Here is a 14,946-nt window from a genome sequence, read left to right on the forward strand (position 1 = left end):
GGCTGCGTTCATAGTGTCCCCAGGATAAGATACCCAACCCTATCCTTATACTATAAACAGTTTTGGCTATATACTTGGACTTGAGCCTATGATATTTCTCTACATATAGTTGGAGTATTCATGTTATAGCCAAGGATCTTAGTTTATTGAATTTAGGTTAGATATTCGCAACTTACATATTCAATAACATCTTTTACTGAATAACCTCAATAACGTCTTTATTGGAAATAGAATATGTTTAATGATTTACAAACTACGAGTTTATAGGACATTAAACCCAACATAATGCTCATAAACATGTGAGCAATTACAAATTTCAATAACAAATTAATAGAAAACTAATGCCAAAACTGTAATGTATCCACTTTAGTCAACCAAACATTCATCATATGAATAACACCCACCAAATGCAATAGAACATTATAAACATGCTCTGATACCAATTGTTGGAATATAAAAATAGCATGCACGGCGGAAGCAAAGATCGATAACGTTCTAATTACAATAAACTAAGTATAAGCATTCAAAAAAGGTTAGAAAATAAAACCTTTGTAGAATCCACTGTAATCTTCCTCTCCGTGCTTGATCGACACCACCAATAGAAAATCCTCGCTATTCTCCGGTTGAAGAACACAATTGTGGGGACCGTTTTGTTGGTGAAAGCTAGGGAATTTCACTCTAGTAAAAAGAAGAGTAAAGGAGATTTTCTGGAAGAGGTTATTTTAATATTCAAGGAAGCATTAGTTCTTACATATTTGAAAAACAAAACTATTTAAAGACAAAATACATGCAAAATCCCATCTTGCATATCTTCCACCTCAAACTCCACTAGCATGAAATCTCTAGGTATCAAACTTTGGAAGAGGCACTTAAAAAACCACTTAGTTAGAGGGAAAATCCAACAATTGGATTTTTTTACTAACTAATTTTTTTATTAAAATAAATTTTATAATAAAATAATTTTTGACAAAAATATGAAATACTATTTTCATATTTTAGAAGTTATTTAATTAAAATATTTTTAATTGAATAAAAAAATTTAATATCACATATTAAATTTTCTTTGACACCTAGCTTTTGATTAATCACATTAATCAATTTTCAAACACTTTCATGCTAATATTTTATTTAAAACATAATCTCCAAAAATAATTAATTACATAAATGTAAATTATATCTCATATAAAATACAATTTTCCCTAAAGACTGAATTTGAACATTTCAAATTCTCACTTCACCTAGTTCTTCAATTTTGTCTGTAGTGAGCTAGCAAGGAGACCCGATGGACCTACAGATCATGGGCTCCAACAATCTGAGACTAACCGGTCAAACTCTTTGACCTAGTTAATCAATATAAGTCAACTAAAAGAACTGTCCACTATAGCCTATAGTTGCACTCCTCTCACTGTAGATATATTATGTGTCCATTTGATATAACCGTCATCGATAAGTTGATCCTTCACAGGTTGTTAGTAACCTTAGTTATGTCACTTATCGTTTTACTTCTGAGTTACTGATGACGGGAAATTAGATGTCAAACTACTCAACAACTAAAATCCCTTGGACACAATATGCAATGCATGTTCTTAAGGTATGTGTTGATTGTCATGCGTCGATGGTCATGCGTTGGAATGCCTATGCGTTAACGAATGTATGCGATGACCATGCATCCTGTCACAAGTTTTCTTGCGCTCACACCAACTATAACGCAAACGCAAGTTTCTCGGGTGATCCGAGGTCGAACACAGGGACTTGTAGCAAAATGAATGCGGTAATGTGCATGAGGCAGTTTAAATAAAAGAATGATGGAGGGGTTTCTACACTAACACTACTCCTACTCTTAGCTAACAGACAACGCAATGAGGATATGCATGAGAGGTAGAGACACGACAACTCTTAACATGAAACAAATGAATGGGAAAATAGATAAAATGCGGAGATATCTTCATTGCAACTCTTAAGAGTGACCGCAAGGGTAATCTTAGTCAACGCAAGCCATGCTGTCATTCTACACACACTTGAACCTAACTCTAGGACGTATACGGTATATATACAATATTATCGAGAAGCCTATACCTGCCTAAACCCCTATAACCCGCTCATGAGCTCTCGTCACATGAACGTGATGGCCGCATATCACACCTTATCCTACTTCCTGGACGCATGCAATATCCTATCCGTAGGGTGCATACGCTATGTGAAAGCAAACAGAACTTATCTCTAAGATCCCCATTCTTGCTTATGTGTTCCAATCCGCTCTTCCGAGTCTTAGATTTGGGTTTTAGACTACTTTCCCAAGTAAGCCTAAGTGATGAATGAAGCGCTCATAGAACAAGGTAACCGCATGAACTTTGTTGACCTAAGATTGTTCCTATCCCTAGTGAACAATGACTTACATTGCTTAATGCGACCAACCACTTACCCTCCCCGGGCAGTTAGTTGTTGCTGACTTTACTCATAGACAAGTGTTGCGTTAGCCTATAGACAGGCGTTGCTACAGCTTCACACTAAGCAAATAAGGTTTACTCACACACTCATGCAAGCACACCTTTCGGTGGTTTGCTACATGCTTCATATCCTTAATCCACATGACTAAGTATGCGATACTCAAGCAATCTCACTAAGTGATGCAATGAAAGTAAAGATGCTAAGTAAAGAATATGGAGATGGAATCGAAGGAAATATAGAAATGTATTGAACATAAAATGTATTAAAATTCCAAAATGTAGTATAATACAATATAAGAAAAAGAAGGGAAAATGGAATGACCGGCTAGAAGCAAAGACTTGCTTCTAGCGGATGTGTGTCAAGGCTGTCAGTGGTGCCATGGATGGGTGGTGGAGCTGACTCTCTCGAGATCTAGCTCCAGTCGAAGGCTCCAATCGTCACTCAGAATGGATGAAGGAGGTGGAGAACTCTTAAGTGTCTTCTCACGCATTTGTCTGGATCACAAGGATCTGCCTTAGGAGAACCTCGGGTGAAAACCTTGGATACTTGAATTTCTACTCATCGGCTTCTTTATATAGAGCCTGGATTGCTGACAGCATTAATGGACTGCTCTAATTCTGACATTTGGCGCATTTAGTCCTTCTGAATCTCTGCCGCTAATTGCGTGGTAGGTGAAATGTCAACATCGTCTTTTGATTTTCTCGAGGTAGATACGTTGATGCATTCATCCCACCAACCTTGCGTTGATCCCATTAGTGGGCTTTATCGTGTAGCCCAATCATGCAGTGACCGCATTCGCTTAGTACCGCAACTCTACACAATGACCCTAATCGCTTGACGCGCGCAACTCCCATGCGATGGACGTATACGGCTGATCATCGCAACATCCATGCGTTGATCGAATGTGTTCGCCTTTGCGATGGAGAGTTTCTCCGTATGCGATCGTCTATGCGGTGGTCCGGTTTTCGCGTTTGCATCCACTTCCTGCATTAGCTACAAAAATAGAACATTGAATGAATAATAATGGGTTAGCCGAGATTCATCATGCTGAACGACACAAGCTCTCTTTCTTATGAATTCCTAGCATAATTGCCGCATATTCTGCTTAACAGCCTTCATAATTCTAAGTAAAAGGCCTAAGATGACATGCATTTCTACATGTCATCAGTTACATCTTTTCTTCTTAAGTACCACTATCCCTCTAATGAATAATTGATTTAGGATCCTAATCACTAAATCCATTCCCTTTCATGAGAGGATGGGGCCCCTTGTTTAAGACCCTGGATCAGCCCTTAAGGGAACAACCTTTCTACTATCCTTAATATTGGTAGGAGTGAATTCCATCTTGCCTAGTCTTATCCCTGAAATAGGAGGCATATTAAGCAGCGCTTTTGAGCTTACCCTCACCTATGCAGATCAAGGGACAATCCCGAATAAACAGGTGTTCATAGACAGCTCAGGATTTAGATCATGTTATTTAGGTCATCAAGAAGTGAAATTAATAAGTGTTAATAGGAAACGATATTAATAGGTAACAGTGATTATTTTGTGGTCAATCTTACATAATCTCATCGTGTAGAATACCACCGCTCACATGTCTCTACATGAATAAACTGATCACATTGTTTATGGCACTTTACAATATTTGTAACAATCATAAAGCGGGTCGTATTCAATAGTATCCTCAGAAATAGGTACCAACCTAATCCAAGTACCATAGACTATTTAGGCTATTTTACTCAAACTTGATCCAGTTTATGTCTCCACATAAAGTCCAAGTATTCATTACAATAGCCAAGGGTTTATAATTTATTGGATTTACAGTTATCATTTCATTTTCATTCAACAACATTTATTTGAATAAACTTCATATATGTTTACTGTTTACAAACTACAAGTTTTAGGGCATACAACCCAACAAACTTCCACTTGGACTAAAACTCCTAGTGGGTTATAATAAAGTTGAGTACTGTGAGAGAAATCTAAATACAATAAACTAGGGTATCCCATACCCACAATTTATCCCACTTGCCCTATTTATTCTACACGTAGTTCTAAACTCTTCAGATGACCCTCGAAAATCTTAGCCGAGGGGGCCTTTGTAAATGAATCAACAATATTGTGCTCAGAACTATTTATCTCATAATAACGTCTCCTCTCAGCACGATCTCTCTAATGAGATGATATGTGCACTCAATATGTTTCCCACGCTTATGGCTTCTAGGCTTTTTGGAGTTCGCTACTGTCCCACTATTATCGTAATACAAAGTGATTGGAAGATGTATGTCTGGAACAACATCCAGATCAGCTAGAAACTTCCTAAGCCATACTGCTTCCTTGGCTGCTTCACATGCAACAACATATTCTACTTCCATTGTGGAGTCTGCAATGCAGCTCTGCTTAATACTTCTCCACACTATTGCTCCTATATCTATAGGTCTACACCTTCCCCGTAGGGTCTCTTTTACGTTTGTAGATCCACTTACAACTAATAGGTCTTACCTCATCAGGTTTATCTACAAGTTCCCAAACTAGAATAAAGTATATAGACTCTATTTCAAGGTCCATGGTTTTGATCCACTGATCTCGATCAACATCATCTATTGCTTGTTATAAGTTAATGGATCCTCTAAGACATCATCAGGTATGGTGACTTCGGTTTCAGGTATGGTTTTAGTTAGACATCATCAGCAGTCAGGCTGTCCCACAACCCTCCCACTACATCGAGGCTCTCTCCACACTTGAGTAGGATGTGATGGACTATATGTGCTTGATCTATCAACGACTCTTATTGATAAGCGAGCCTGATCAACAATTTTTGTTGATCCATTTGTAGCATCTTTTGAAATCTCTTCCAATACCAGTTTACTGTGGGGTTTATAATCTTATGTGTGGTCTGCCTCTAGGATTGTGGCATTTGTCGATACTATTACCTTATCATCATGAGGATCATAAAATTGACCACCTCTTGTTCCTTTAGGGTAACCAACAAATAAGCATAATTTTGAACGATGTTCCAATTTCTTTGGATTTCACACCAACACATGTGTCGGGCAACCCTAGATCCGGAAATGATGCAAACTAACTTTACACCCTGTCCATAACTCATAAGGTGTTTCTTAAACACTCTTAGAGGGAATGTTATTCAATGTAAGTTGCAGTCTCTACTGTATATCCCCAGAACGAGTTAGGCAACCGAGCATAACTCATCATGGACTGAACCATGTCTAACAAGGTTCTGTTTCTTCGTTCAGATACACCATTCTGCTGAGGCGTTCTCGGTGTAGAGAATTGTGACTGAATTCCATGTTCTATCATATAGTACTGGAATTTTAAGTCTAAATACTCCCCACTTCGATCTGATCGAACTATCTTAATAGATTTACCTAATTGGTTCTCAACCTCAGTCTTAAATTCCTTGAACTTTTCAAGAGCTTCAGACTTTTAATGAATTAGGTAAATGTAACCGTACCTTGAATAATCATCAATAAAGCTAATGAAATATTCATAACTTCCCTGTGCTTTAACACTTATTGGTCCACAAAGGTCAGAATGCACGAGCTGTAAGGTTTATTTGTCTCGAAGACCTTTTCCAGAAAAAAGATCTTTTTGTCATTTTTCCTTCGAGACATGACTCACAAGGTGTCAAAGAGTTATCTTCTAAAAGTCCACTTTTAACCAATATCTCAATCCTATTGAGATTAATGTGACCAAGTCTCAAGTGTCGAAGATAGGTACTTTTCGAAATGTGTTGCCTTTTTCTTTGAGTTTCAGCTGTTTTAAACATTTCTATGCTATATACAGCTTCAACTTTAGATGGCTTTAACTTGTATAAGTTACCTTCTAAGTTTGTGGAACATATTTGTACACCTCATTTTGTAATGAACGCTTCATTATGACCAAAATTTACATTGTACAAATGTTCCAACAAACAGAAAATAGATACCAAATTTTTTTTACAAGAAAGTACATAAAGAATATTTTCTAAATACAGATATCTATTCCCAAAACTTAACTTTACCGCTCCCACTATTTTTGCTGAGATACTCTCCCCTGATTCAACCCAGAGAGTAATCTCATCTTCTTCAAGCTGCCTCCAGGAACTAGTTTCCTGAGAAGAAAAATAAACATGATTAGTGAACCCTGAATCCAATATCCAGGTAGAATCTTCATTCTCCACTATACATGTCTCAATAACTAGTATATCTAATTTACCTTATTTTTCTTTTTTAGCTTTCTTCTCTACAAGATATTTAGGGCAATTTCTTTTCCAATGACCATTTTCATTGCAATGGAAAAATTTTCCTTTAGCAACTACCTTCTTCCCTTTCTGTGTAGTTAGAGCCTTCCCATTCCTAGTTTCCTTCTTCTTATTTTGAATACTTTTATTCTTAGAGAAAGAAAGGCCAGATTTACTCCCAGAAGACGATCTTTCTAGGGTTTCCTCTTTGAGGTAGGGCAACATTTGCTTTTGCCTTTGATCCTTTATTTTTCAAAAAGTATTCGTAAATCTGAAGTTCGTTTAGATGATTCGCCAGGTTGTACTCTATCTTAGTCATCATAGCATTCTTTTTTATGAATCCAACTTGACTCTTCTCATTCATGACATTCACATCTGCAATATTGAAGTGAACCATCATGTTCAAAACATGTTCCTTTACGGATGTTCCTTCCTTCATTCTGCAGTTGTAACAAAATTTAATTTTGTCATGCATGGCAGATGTGGACGGTTGTCCAAATAGGCCCTGCAAAGAGTCCATGATCTCTCTTGCAGTAGCTAACCTCTCATGTTTCTTAGACAGTGGATCAGGTATGCTGGCTAAAATATATATAAACCCGAGCCTTCTTATTAGCTTTGACCCATCTGTCATACGCATCTCGAACTGTTCAGTTTACGTTGGGATTAGGGGATGGAGGTCACTCCTTCGTTAAAACGAATTGGAGATCATCTTACTAGTATCGTATTGATATTTGACTTCTAAGTTTTGTAATTGTCGCTGCATGTTTTTCTAATGCTAGCAGTTCTATAATTGATATTGTCATTACTGAAAAGTAAAAAAATTATTTGTGAACTAATTAACTCTAATTTTTAATCCAATTTATTAAGCAAATAATAATGTACCCATACTCATTATTCTTTTACTACGATATTGTAGTGAGTCAGAATAGCCCCCACCGAAGGGCAGCTGATTACTCCTTCACTGAATCAAGACATCCTTGACTAAATACTAATACCAGAATAACTCGTATCTTTACTAACACTTAGTAAGTCTTGTATACCCTCCATTTTCGAATTACTTGGTTTTTGTAGGTCCGGTTGAGTTAGTTGAGTCGGTTTTGACCAGTTCAACCTAGTTTTTAGAGTTTTTGGGCCGGTTCAGGCTGGTTTAAAATGTTCGAGGCCGACTCAAGGGTGTTGCTGTTGGAAGAAAGAAACATGCAGCGGAAGAAAACATGATCATTAAGCATTATAATTCATTAATTTTGACATGAAAATAAGCATGTTCACAGAGAACTAAGAGGGTTTCAATACATACCTTTGAAGAACCTCTTGAATCTTGATCTTCAGCTGCAATCTCCTTTTTCTTTGGTTGTGAACCACCACAAGATCTTTCCTACTATTCTCTTTGAGCCTTAGATTGAGTTGTGGGACTCAAAACATGCTTGAACTTAGGGAATTGGAGGAGAGGTTTTCTGGTTTTTCAACTTGTTGAAGAACATCTTCAACCTTCAAAAACTCAGCAATTCAGCAATTGCATCAGCTTTTCTACTCAATCAAGAGTAGTTTTATTACATGACTCTCACACAAACTGATCACTTCAAGTGATTCCAGCTCTTGAAAGTGGGAAAATCCCACATTTCCCATTTTGAATTTGGTTTTCAAAATCAAAAATTTTCCCAATTTTAATTCTTTAACCAAAATTGAAATTTTATTAATTTTACAAAAATTAATTCACTAATCAATCAAATAATGTAATTAATTCTATTAAAATTAATAATTAATAATTAATTAAATAGTTTAATTAATTCTATTAATTCAATATCAAATATTAAATTAATTTGTCACTAAATCCCATCATCATGAATCCTCATTCATGAAATTAATATTTAAATCATATTTAAATATTAATTGATTCTCCAATTACGTTAATTCCAAAATTAAATATGTAATTATACATATAATTATCAATTCCCTTAATTCGAATTTGAAAGTTTCAAATCAACTTATTATGTTATTCTAAGGCTAATTTCGTTTGTGAGCTAGTAAAGGGACCTAATGGATCTACAGATCATGGGCTCCAACGATCCGAGCTTAATTGGCTAAAGACTTTACACCGAATTAACCTTTATTCGTTAACTATCGAGTCACTCCACTAAAACCCAGTAGTTGCACTCCCCTCACTATAGATATATTTTGTCTACTGATATAACCATAATTAGTAATTAACCCTTCATAGTTTGTGCGTAATAACAGCTGGGTCAAAAGATTGTTTTAGCCCCGAGATTACCTCTTGTTTCTTAAGTCCCAATAGTCCTCTAATGAACAATTGGTTTAAGATCCAATCATCAAACCGAGTCCCTCTGGGGCCAATGAGAGGGTGGGGCCCCTTGTTCAAGACCCAGAGTCAGCACTTAAGGGAATAACCTCTCTACTATCGCTGAAAGAGGTTAGGAGTGAATTCCATCTTGCACCCTATGTTCTCAGCTATCTACCCGATCTTACCCCTGAAATGGGAGGCTTATTGAGTTCTAAGGATAATCCCGAATAAATAGGAGTCCATAGTTAGCTTAGGATTAAGATTAAGTTACCTAGGTTATCGCTATGAAATAGTCAGTCTTAAACAGTAAATAGCATTATAAAGTAAGAGTGACTTATTTCTTTGTCTAATTTTATGAACTCTCAGTGCATAGGACGCCCCCAGTGCTTATGTCACCACATGAAGGAATTAGGATCACTTTGTTTGTAGCACTTTACAACTTCTTGTAACAACTACAGAGTGGGCCACATCCGATAGTGTTACCAGAATAAGGTACCCAACCTTATTCGTATATTATAGATCATTTTGACTATTTACCCGGACTTGATCCACTTTTATGTCTCCACATAAAGTTCAAGTACTCATGTAATAGTCATGGATCTTTTAGTTTATTGGATTTATTTCTAAAACGAAATAAGCAATTCATATATTCAATGACAACTTTATCAATTTACATAATGAGTTTATTGTTTACAAACCACGAGTTTTAGGACATAAAACCCAACAAACTCCCACTTGGACTAAAACTTCAGTGGTAACATACATATGAATACATTGAGTTTTGAGTTTTAGAAAGAAATGCAATAAACTAGGGCATCACATACCTATGATTTGCCTTTAGGTATCACATACCCATCCTTAGGTATCACATTCCCATGGGTTTTTCTCCCACTTGCCCTAGGTTATACAACCCGTAGTCCTAGTTTCAATATGTGATCCTCAAACACTTTAGCCGAGAGGATCTCTGTAAACATATTAGTATATAGTGGACTCGATTCAAAACAATAAAGGGAAAATATATTATTTCCACAACTTCTCATTTCTCGATACTGTCACCAAGACCTAATGACTTGAGTTTCCACTAAACCCAAATAATGGCTAGGCTATCATACATTCCTCCCACTACATCGAGGTACCCTCAAATCTTTGAGTTTCCACTAAACCCAAATAATGGCTTGGCTATCCAAACAACTTTTGTTACAGTGTCATCTTTAATCAATAACTCTTTATTGATATACACTTTGCTTTTTATGGAAACTAAATAATACATGGTGATCTCATATACTTTTCTAGAAAAAGTTTAGCATTTGTCAACACAAACACTTGATTTTCTTTTACATGAAAAGTACACTACTTTTGGGTTGCCTACAAATAGACATGCTATTTGAACAGTATTCCAATACTTAAGGTTTCGACACTAATATATGAAGTATTTTGCTTCTCTGTACTCCCTGATTCTCTGTACTCTTTACTTCGATCTAATTGAAGTATTTTGCTTATTAAGTTTTATGCACCTTGAACTTTTCAAGTGTTTTAAACTTACAACTTAGGTAAATACAACGGTACTTTAGAATAACTAATAAAATATTCATACCCTTCCTTATGTTTTAACATTCACCAGACCACAAAGATCTGAATACATAAGCTTTTAAGGGTTCTTTGGTTCTTTTGATCAACTTATCTTCAAGACAAGATACACATAGAGTTAAAAGATTTGTCTTCTAACTTATTTAGATGACCACTTTCAACCTTCTTAATCTCATTAAGACATGATGTGACAATAATCTTAATTACCAAAGATAAGTACCAGAATACATCTTTTACCTTATTATTTTTCAACCGTTTTAAATATCTAAGTATTTGAAATGGCCTTAAACTTTGGTTAGTTTTAACAAAAGTTGCTTTATAGTATAAAAAATATAAAATATAACGTTTGCTAATGAACATTTCATTTATAACAACAGATTATATTCAACATGTCCTTTACAAAAGATAAAACAACTTTTATTACATTAATAAAAGTAACCGGATTCATCTTTTATCAGCAACTCTAAAATCTCCCACTGGTCTTTCTGAGATATTCTCCCATGTTCATAACCTGGAGCATTTTCTCATTGTAAGCAATCCTCAGGAACTAGTTTCCTTGTTTTACTTTCTCCACTTTTTTCTCTGCAAGGTATTGTGGGCAGTTTCTCCTCCAGTACCCATCCTTGCTACAATAGAAACATTTTCCTTTGTCTGCAACTTTGGCCTTGTCTTTGTGGCTAGTAGAAGATTTCTTTTTCCCTTTCCCTTTGTTCGTTTTCAAGGGAATACTCTTATTCTTTGAAGAAGAAGGAACATCAGACCTTTTTGAGGATGATCCTCTATTCTCAGTAGCGACAATGTTTACCTCTGCTTCTTGTCCTTTTGTTCTCAAAATGGATTGAAAAGCTTGTAGCTCATTGAAAAGTGCGGTCAGGTTGTATTCTATCTTGTTTATTAACACATTGGTACGAAATTGCAAGAAGCTCTTCAGAAGAGACTCTAAAATAAAACTGACTTGACTTTTCTCATCTACGACAGCTCCATTTACCTCTGCTACATTGAAATGGACCATCATGTAAAGGACATGTTCTCTAACAGAGGCCTCTTCTTTCAATACGGCAGTTGTAAACATATTTGATAGCATCATGCCTTAGGGAGAAGAACGGTTGTCCAAACATCCCACGCAAAGATTCCATAATCTCTTGGCAGTACTCATGCTTTCATGTTTTTTAGCCAAGACATCAGATATGTTGACAAGAATGTAGACACGGGCTTTCTTATTCACCTTTGTCCATCTGTCATATGCTTCCCAAACAGTTCGGTTTGCATTTGAGCTAGGGATGGGAGGACACTCCTCTGTCAAAACGAACCTTAAATCATCTTATCACCAGTATTGTGTTCAAATTTGATTTCCATGTAGCATAATTGTCCTCAGTTAATTTATCCAAAGCCAATAATTGTACTAATGAACTCATCATTTTGAAAATATAAACAAATTTCTTTATTAGTGAATTGCTTTTAAACTCAATCATGTTTTAGCAAAGTAGTAATGTACCCAAAATTCATTATTTTTGCAACGATACTATAGTGAGTCAAAATAAATGCTACCGATGGGCAGTCAAATACTCTTTCACTAAAGAAAGACATTATTGACTAAATACTATCTCCAGAATAACTCTTATTCCTATAGTCATTTAGCTATCGTTTTTTGTCAGAACTTACTAACAGTTTAGTAATTCCATAAGTGTAACCCTCCATTTTCAGACATTAGAGGTCGACCCCAACGATGCTACTGAATTGGAAAGTCAAGGTTGGAAAACGACCTAGGAAATCCTATCCATTTCTGAAGTTTGAGTTGTTCCAAATCCTATGTTACAACCCTCCAAGGGTATAGCCGTCGTTAAATGACTAGCAAGGGCCGCCTAAAGCTAACCTTCATGCGCAACATAGGAATCTCACAGTCCAAACCAACGAAAGAGACCGCAGGACATGTTGACACATATCCTTTACCCACTTACTATGAACTGCTTCCCCCATTCACCTTGATCTTAACCCATATAAACACTTTCCGAATGGAGTAGTCGAGGTATAATCGACACGAAGCATTGTATAGACCTCACGGTGTGAACTTTCTAGGGATGTGAGAGTTGAAATCAATATATCGTATATTTAATTTTACATTGAACAAATTCCCTTCATTCACCTTGATCTTGATCCCATGAAAACACTTTCCGAATGGGGCAGTCGAGGTATAATCGACATGAATTGTTACACGGATCTCATGGTGTGAAAATCTTAGGACGTGAGATTTAAAATAAAAACATCACTTTTGATTTTACTGTGAACAACTTCCCCTATTCACCATAATCTCAATTTATGTAAACACTTTCCGAATGGAAGTCACTCCTAGGGTGACACGAAGTGAAACATGAATCTCGATTGTGAACTCTTAGGGACGTGAGAGCTAAAAACAACATATCATATATGTTATTAATCTCCCACTGAAGCATTATTAAATTACCACTGAAGCATTCTAATAACATATCATATATGCTATTAAACTCCCACTAAAGTGTTCTAATATTTGTTTCGGTATATCTTTATTTAGGAATGTTCCGACTAATTAAACAACCGAAGTCTAGGTGTTTATCCATGTATAACAATTATATTTGGATTTAAACTATGATGTCTAGGTGATAAACTAGTTTTAAAACCTCACACCACTCACATATTGCTCATAAAATTGGTTAACAATGCTCAATTATTTGGCCATAATCCCGAGGTAGGAGGTGTTCCATGGACCGTCAACTTAAATACCTCCAGGCTTAGACAGGATTATATACTGGTTGTAACCCAAGTTTTATAAGATAACAACCTATTTTAACTATTAAAACAAGTGGTTAACCTACGTGAGTATGCAATTTATCTTTATTATGGATTTTAAATGTTTTAACCCAATTTTATAACTTATAAAACTTTAGACATGGTGTACATCCATAATATACATTAGATATATGATTTAATATAACCCTTATATTAAAATATCTGAAACCCTAAACATACATACTATATATTATGACACTTTATAACATACTTTCATTGCATGTAACATGCTTCCTATGGTGGTATTTTAAATCTACATGGCATACTATATGCACATACAAAATTTATTTAATTATAACAAACATCACATGCATATATAATTAAACACAAACTTATATGGTTTAGTTTTGGCATTCTCAAGCAAAAAAAAATTGCCTAGACTATTGCAATAATAACCAAAACTAGCTCCAAAACACCTCTAGACCGCCCTAAACCAGACCCAAACCTCTCAAACCGGACTTCCAATGCTCAAAAAATGGCTTAACCAGGCAAAAACCCATAAAGTACCATCAAGCATCGAGTATGCCATCGAGCATCGAGTATGGCATCGAGCATCGAGTATGCCATTGAGCATCGAGTATGGCATCATGCATCGAGTATGCCATCAAGTATGAGCATCAAGTATGCCATCGAGCATTGAGTATGGCATCGTGCATCGAGTATTTACCAAAATACCATTGAGTACCATTGAGTATGGCATCGTGCATCGAGTATGTACCAAAATACCATCGATTAAATGCCATCGAGTACCATCAAGTATGGCATCGTACATTGAGTATGGCATCATGCATCGAGTATGCAGCAAAATACCATCAAGTAATGCCATTGAGTATGGCATCATGCATCGAGTATTGGGTAATGGTTGAAAATCCAGTTTCTACTGCTCGACCTTCTTCACTTCATTCTTCAATTACAACCTAATTGCAATTATAATGACGCTAATTGAATTATAGACACTTAATCACACATTAAGGCCCATCAATCAAGAGCCAATTATAAGAATTACAACTTAATTGAAGAGAATTCAATGCCAAAACTCAAAAAAACCATATCAGTTCACCATTTTCATACAACTTATGAAAAATACCCACCAAGCCAAAATTAACTCGAATTGAATGCTTAAATGATGCTCTGATACCAATTGTTGGAATACAGAAACATGCAGCGAAAGAAACCATGATCATTAAGCATTCTAATTCAATAATTTTGACATGAAAATAAACATGTTCACAGAAAATTAAGAGGGTTTTAACACATACCTTTGAAGAACCTCTTGAATTTTGATCTTCAGCTACAATCTCCTTTTCCTTTAATTATGAACCACCATAAGGTCTTCTCTACTATTCTCTTCAACCTTCAAAAACTCAGCAATTCAGTAATTGCATCAGCTTTTCCATTGTTGAATTCCTCTAATTCCAAGTTGCTCCTCACAAATTCTCAAATTCAAATCTTCAGTGAACCAAGAGATCTTCTCTACTATTCTCAGCCTTGAATTTGAGTGGTCGAACTCAAGATTGAAGTGAATTATGATGGGAATTCAACTGAGTTT

The sequence above is a fragment of the Benincasa hispida genome, chromosome 1 (assembly GCF_009727055.1).
Source record: "Benincasa hispida cultivar B227 chromosome 1, ASM972705v1, whole genome shotgun sequence".
Taxonomy (NCBI): Eukaryota; Viridiplantae; Streptophyta; class Magnoliopsida; order Cucurbitales; family Cucurbitaceae; genus Benincasa; species Benincasa hispida.